Below are 8,416 nucleotides of genomic sequence, written 5' to 3'. Positions count from 1 at the left end.
ACTACATTGACAAAAAAATGTAAATTCATTCAGCAGCGTGTCTCTTATCTTGACTATATTAACAATCAACTGTAAATTCATTCCCCAGTGTATGGGCTATCAGGACTATGTTACAACACAACTGTAAATTCAGTCCCCAGTGTGTTGGTTATCATGACTATATTAACAAACAACTGTAAATTTATTCCCCAGTGTTTTGGTTAGAATGTCCAATTTAACAATCAGCTGTAAATTCATTGCCCAGTTTATTAGTTATCATGTCCAATTTAACAAACTACAGTAAATTCATTCCTCAGTGCAATGGTTATCATGTCCAATTTAACAATCATCTGTAAATTCATTTTCCAGTGTATTAGATACCATGACGATATGAACAAACAACTGTAAATTCATTCCCCAGTGTATTGGTTATTATGACCATATTAACAAATAGCTGTTAATTCATTCTCCAGTTTTTTGGTTATCATGACGATATTACCAAACAACTTTAAATTCATTCCCCAGTGTAATAGTTATCATGCTCAATTTAACAATCAACTCGAAATTCATTCAACCGTGTATTGGTTATCTTGACTATGTGAATGATCCAGTGTAAATTAATTCCCCAGTGTATTTGTCTTCATGACTATGTCAACAAACAACGGTAAATCCATTCCCTAGTGTATTGATTATCATGACTATGTTAACAAACAACTGTAAATTCATTCACAGTGTATTGGTTATCATGACGATATAAACAAACAAATGTAAATTCATTCCCCAGTGTATTGGTTATCATGACAAACAAACGTAAATTCTTTCCCCAGTGAATTAGTTATCATGTCCAATTGAACAAACAACTGTAAATTCATTCCCCAGTGTATCGGTTATCATGTCCACTTTAACAATCAACTGTAAATTCATTCCCCAGTGTATTGGTTATCAGGACTATGTTAAAACATAACTGTAAATTAATTCCCCCGTGTGTTGGTTATCATGACTATATTAACAAACAACTGTAAATGCATTCTCCAGTATTATAGTTATAATGATTATCTTAACACACAACTGTAAATTCATTCCCCAGTGTATTGGTTAGCATGACGACATCAACAAACAAATGTAAATTAATTCCCCAGTGTATTAGTTATCATGACTATATTAACGATCAACTGTAAATTATTTCCATCATTGTATTAGATATCATGACTAAAATAACAAACAGCTGTGAATTCATTCCCCAGTGTAATGGTTATCATGATTATATTAACAAACAGCTGTAAATTCATTCCCCAGTGTATTGGTTATCATGACTATAATAACAAACAACTGTAAATTCATTCACCAATGTATGGTTATCATGTCCAATTCAACAATCAATTTTGAATTCATTACCAGTGGATTGGTTATCATGACAAGATTGACAAACAACTGGAAATTCATTCCCCAGTGTATTAATTATCATGACTATATTAACAAACAGCTGTAAATTCATTCCCCAGTGTATTGGTTATCATGACTATAATAACAAACAACTGTAAATTAATTACCCAGTGTATTGGTTATCATGACTATATTTACAAACAACTGTAAATTCATTCCCCAATGTATGGTTACCTTGTCCAATTCAACAATCAATTTTGAATTCATTACCAGTGGATTGGTTATCATGACAAGATTGACAAACAACTGTAAATTCATTCCCCAGTGTATTGGTTATCTTGACTATATTTACAATCAACTGTAAATTCATTCCCTATTGTAGCGGTTAGCATGTCCAATTTAACAATCAAGTGTAATTTCATTCCCATTGTATTGGTTATCATGTCCACTTTAACAATCAACTGTGAATTCATTCCACAGTGTATTCGTTATCATGACTACATTAAAACCCAACTTTAATCCATTCCCCAGTGCATTGGTTGTCATGATTATATCAACAAACAACTGTAAATACATTCCCCAGTGTATTGGTTCTCATTGACTATATGAACAAACAACTGTAAATTAATTCCCCAGTATATTGGTTATCAGAACTATATTAACAATCAAAAGTAAATTCATTCCCCAATGTATCAGTTATCATGTCCACTTTAACAATCAACTGTGAATTGATTCCACAGTGTATTCGTTATCATGACTGCATTAAAACCCAACTGTGAATTCATTCCCAATGTATTGGTTAGCATGACTACATTAACAAACAAATGAAAATTCATTCCCCAGTGTATTAGTTATCATCACTATCTTAACAAAGAGCTGTATATACATTCTCAGTGGATTGGTTATCATATCCAATTCTACAATCAACTATGAATGCATCACCAAATCTATTGGCTATCATGAATACATCAATAAACAACTGTACATTCATTCGCCAGTGTGTTTGTTATCATGACTATCTAAAGAAACAGCGGTATATGCATTCCCCAGTGAATTGGTTATCATAACAAACAAACGTAAATTCTTTCCCCAGTGAATTAGTTATCATGTCCAATTGAACAAACAACTGTACATTCATTCCCCAGTGTATTGGTTATCATGTCCACTTTAACAATCAACTGTAAATTCATTCCCCAGTGTATTGGTTATCATGACAAACAAACGTAAATTCTTTCCCCAGTGAATTAGTTATCATGTCCAATTGAACAAACAACTGTAAATTCATTCCCCAGTGTATTGGTTATCATGTCCACTTTAACAATCAACTGTGAATTCATTCCACAGTGTATTCGTTATCATGACTACATTAAAACACAACTGTAAATTCTTTACCCAGTGTATTGGTTATCATGACTATATTGACAAATCACTGTAAATTCATTCAGCAGCGTGTCTCTTATCTTGACTATATTAACAATCAACTGTAAATTCATTCCCCAGTGTATTGGTTATCAGGACCATGTTAAAACATAACTGTAAATTAATTCCCCCGTGTGTTGGTTATCATGACTATACTAACAAACAACTGTGAATGCATTCTCCAGTATTATAGTTATAATGATTATCTTAACACACAACTGTAAATTCATTCCCCAGTGTATTGGTTAGCATGACTACATTAACAAACAAATGTAAATTCATTCCCCAGTGTATTAGTTATCATCACTATCTTAACAAAGAGCTGTAAATACATTCTCAGTGTATATGTTATCATGTCCAATTCAACAATCAACTATGAATTCATTACCCAGTCTTTTGGCTATCATGAATATGTCAATAAACAACTGTACATTCATTCCCCAGTGTGTTTGTTATCATGACTATCTAAAGAAACAGCAGTAAATGCACTCCCCAGTGAATTGGTTATCATGACTACATTTACAAACAACCGTAAATTCATTCCTCAGTGTATTAGTTATCATGTGCAATTTAACAAACAACAGTAAATTCATTCCCCCGGTGTATTTGGTATCATGTCCAATTTAACAATCATTTTTTATGTCTTTACCAGTGTATTGGTTATCATGACAAGATTGAGAAACACCTGTCAATTCATTCCCCAGTGCAACAGTTTTCATGTCCACTTTAACAATCAACTGTAAATTCATTCCCCAGTGTATTAGTTATCAGGACTATGTTAATACATAACTGTAAATTAATTCTCCAGTGTGTTGGTTATCATGACTATATTAACAAACAACTGTAAATGCATTCTCCAGCATTACAGTTATAATGATTATTTTAACACACAACTGTAAATTCATTCCCCAGTGTATTGGTTAGCATGACTACATTAACAAACAAATGTAAATTCATTCCCCAGTGTATTAGTTATCATCACTATCTTAACAAAGAGCTGTAAATATATTCTCAGTGTATATGTTATCATGTCCAATTCAACAATCAACTATGAATTCATTACCCAGTCTTTTGGCTATCATGAATATGTCAATAAACAACTGTACATTCATTCCCCAGTGTGTTTGTTATCATGATTATCTAAAGAAACAGCAGTAAATGCACTCCCCAGTGAATTGGTTATCATGACTACATTAGCAAACAACCGTAAATTCATTCCCCAGTGTATTAGTTATCATGTCCAATTTAACAAACATCAGTAAATTCATTCCCCCGGTGTATTTGGTATCATGTCCAATTTAACAATCATTTTTGATGTCTTTACCAGTGTATTGGTTATCATGACAAGATTGAGAAACACCTCTCAATTCATTCCCCAGTGCAACAGTTTTCAGTCCACTTTAAAAATCAACTGTAAATTCATTCGCCAGTGTATTGGTTATCACGACTCTATTGACAAAAAAATGCAAATTCATTCCCCAGTGTAAGAATATCATGTCCAATTCAACAATCAATTTTGAATTCATTACCAGTGGATTGGTTATCATGACAAGGTTGACAAACAACTGTAAATTCATTCCCCAGTGTATTGGTTATCATTACTATGTTTACAAACAACTGTAAATTCATTCCCCATTGTAATGGTTAGCATGTCCAATTTAACAATCAAGTGTAATTTCATTCCCATTGTAATTGTTATCATGTCCACTTTAACAATCAACTGTGAATTCATTCCACAGTGTATTCGTTATCATGAATACATTAAAACCCAACTTTAATCCATTCCCCAGTGTATTGGTTGTCATGACTATATCAACAAACAACTGCAAATTCATTCCTCAGTGCATTGGTTCTCATTGACTATATGAACAAACAACTGTAAATTCATTCCCCAGTGTATTGGTTATCATCACGATCTTAACAAAGAGCTGTAATTACATTCTCAGTGGATTGGTTATCATATCCATTTCCACAATCAACTATGAATGCATCACCCAGTCTATTGGCTGTCATGAATACATCAATAAACAACTGTACATTCATTCGCCAGTGTGTTTGTTATCATGACTATCTAAAGAAACAGCGGTTGATGCAGTCCCCAGTGAATTGGTTATCATGACAAACGAACGTAAATTCATTCCCCAGTGTATTGGTTATCATGTCCAATTTAACACACAACTGTAAATTCATTCCCCAGTGTATTGGTTATGAGGACAATATTGACAATCAAAAGTAAATTCATTCCCCAGTGCATCAGTTATCATGTCCACTTCAACAATCAAATGTGAATTCATTCCACAGTGTATTCGTTATCATGACTACATTTAAACCCAATCAAAAATTAATTCCCCAGTGTATTGGTTGTCATGACTATATTGAAAAACAACTGTAAATCCATTCCCCATTGTATTGGTTATCATGACTTTATTGACAAACAACTGCAAATTCATTCCCCAGTGTATTAGTTATCATGTCCAATTCAACAAACAACTGTAAATTCAATCCCCTGTGTATTGATAATCATGAAAATATCAACAAACAACTGTGAATTCTTTTCCCAGTGTAATTGAAATCACGCTCAAATTAACAATCAACTGTAAATTCATTCACCCGTTCATTGGTTAACATGACTATATGAACAAACAACTGCAACTTCATTGCCCAGTGCTTTGGTTATCATGACTATATCAACAAACAACTGTAAATGCATTCCCCAGTGCATTGGTTATCATGTCCAATTTAACAATCAATGAGGAATTCATTACCAGTGTATCGGTTATCATGACTGCATTGACAAATAACTGCAAATTCATTCCGGAGTGTTTTTGTTATCATGACTAAATCAACAAACAACTCTAAGTTCATTCCCCAGTGTATTGGTAATAATGACTATATTAACAAACAACTTTAAATTCATTCCCCATTGTATAGGTTATCATGACTACATTAACAAACAAATATAAATTCATTGCCCAGTGTATTGGTTATCATGACTATTTTAACAAACAGCTGTAAATTCATCCCCCAGTGTATTGGTTATCATGACTATTTTAACAAACAACTGTAAATTCATTCCACAGTGTATTGGTTATCATTGACGATTGGAACTAACAACTGCAAATTCATTACCCAGTTTATTGGTTTTCATGACTATATCAACAACCAACGGTAAATTCATTCCCCAGTGTATTGGTTATCAGGACTTCATCAACATGCTAGTGTAAATTAATTCCGCAGTGTATTAGTTCGAATGACTATATTAACAAACAATTTTAAATTAATTCACCAGTGTATTGGTTATCATGTCCAATTTAACAAACAACTTCAAATTCATTCCCCAGTGTATTGGTTATCATGACTATATGAACAAACAACTGTAAATTCATTCCCCTTTGTAATGGTTATCACGTCCAATTTAACAAACAACTTTAAATTCATTCCCCAGTGTATTGGTTATCATGACTATATTAATAACAAACTGTAAATTCTTTCCCCAGTGTCATGGTTATCACGTCCAATTTAACAATCAACTGGAAATTCATTCCCAGTGTATTAGTTATCATGACTATCTCAACAAACAGCTGCAAATTAAATTCCCAATGTATTGGTTATCATGACTATATCAACAAACTACTGTTAATTCATTCCCCAGTGTTTTGTTAATCATGTCCAATGTAACAATCAACTATGAATTCATTACCCAGTGTATTGGTTGTCATGACTATTTGAACAAACTAATGTAAATTCATTCCAAGTGTATTGGTTATCATGACTATATTAATAAACAACTGTAAATTCATTCCACATTGCATTGGTTATCATGTCCAACTTAACAATCAATTGAAAATTCATTCCCAGTATATTAGTTATCATGACTATATTAACAAGCAAACGTAAATTCATTTCCTAGTGTATTGGTTATCATGACAACATGAACAAACAATATAAATTTCATTCCCCAGTGTATTGGTTGTCATGACCATTTTAACAAACTAATGTAAATTCATTCCAAGTGTATTGGTTATCATGACTATATTAATAAACAACTGTAAATTAATTCCACATTTCATTGGTTATCATGTCCAACTTAACAATCAATTGAAAATTCATTCCCAGTATATTAGTTATCATGACTATATTAAAAAGCAAACGTAAATTCATTTCCTAGTGTATTGGTTATCATGACAACATGAACAAACAATATAAAATTGATTCCCCAGTGCATTGGTTATCATGAGTACATCAACAAACAAGTGTAAATTAATTCCGCAGTATATTCGTTATAATGACTACATTAACAAACAGTTTTAAATTCATTCCCAAATGTATTGGTTATCAAGTCCAATTTAACAATCAACTATGAATTCATTACCCAGTTTTGTGGTTATCATGACTATGTTCACAGAGAAATGTAAATTCATTCCCCATTGTATTGGTTGTCATGACCATATCAACAAACAACTGTAAATTCATTCCCCAGTGTATTGTATGTCATGACTATATCTACAAACAACTATAAATTTATTCGCACTGTATCGTTTATCATGACTATCTCAACAAACAGCTGTAAATTCATTCCGCAGTGTATTGGTTATCATGACTATATTAAAAAACAATATAAAATTCGTTCACCAGTGTTTTGTTTATCATGAGTACAGCAACAAACAACGGTAAATTCATTCCCCAGTGCTTTCGTTATCATGACAATATTAACAAACAAATGTAAATTCATTCCCTGGTGTAATAGTAATCATGCTCAATTTAGCAACCAACTCGGAATTCATTCACCCGTGTATTGGTTATCTTGACCATATTAATGATCAAGTGTAAATTCATTCCCAAGTGTGTTTGTTGTCATGACTCTGTCAACAATCAACGGTAAATCCATTCCCCAGTGTATTGGTTATCATGACGATATGAACAAACAGCTGTAAATTCATTCGGCAGTGTATTGGTTATCATGTCCAATTTAACAATTAACTGAAAATTCATTCCCCAGTGTATTGGTTAACATCAGTGCAACAATAAACAAATGTAAATTGATTCCCCAGTGTATTAGTTATCATGAATATATTAACAAACAACTGTAAATTCATTCACCGTGCATTGGTTACATGCAATATCAACAAACGATTGTAAATTCATTCCCAGTGTATTGGTTAGCATGACTTCATCAACAAAAAATTGTGAATTCATTCCACAGTGTATTAGTTATCATGACTATGTTAACAACAAACTGTAAATTCTTTCCACAGTGCAATGGTTATCACGTGCAATTTAACAATCAACTGTAAATTCATTCCCAGTGTATTAGTTATCACGACTATATTAACAAACAACTGTAAATTCATTCCGTTGTGTATTTGTTATCATGACTATATAAACAAACAGCTGCAAATTCATTCCCCTGTCTATTGGTTATCATGATTATATCAACAAACAACGTTAAATTCATTCGCCAGTGCAATGGTTATCACGACTGCATCAACAAACCACTGTAAATACATTCACCACTGTATTGCTTATCATGGCGATATCAACAAACAACTGCAAATTCATTCCGCAGTGTGTTGGTTATCATGACAAAATGAACAAACAATTGTAAATTCATTCCCCAGTGTGTTGGTTTTCATGA

This window comes from Heptranchias perlo, unplaced genomic scaffold (genome assembly GCF_035084215.1).
Source record: "Heptranchias perlo isolate sHepPer1 unplaced genomic scaffold, sHepPer1.hap1 HAP1_SCAFFOLD_47, whole genome shotgun sequence".
Classification (NCBI taxonomy): domain Eukaryota; kingdom Metazoa; phylum Chordata; class Chondrichthyes; order Hexanchiformes; family Hexanchidae; genus Heptranchias; species Heptranchias perlo.
The sequence above is the reverse complement of the archived record's forward strand: the minus strand, read 5'-3'. Positions refer to the sequence as shown.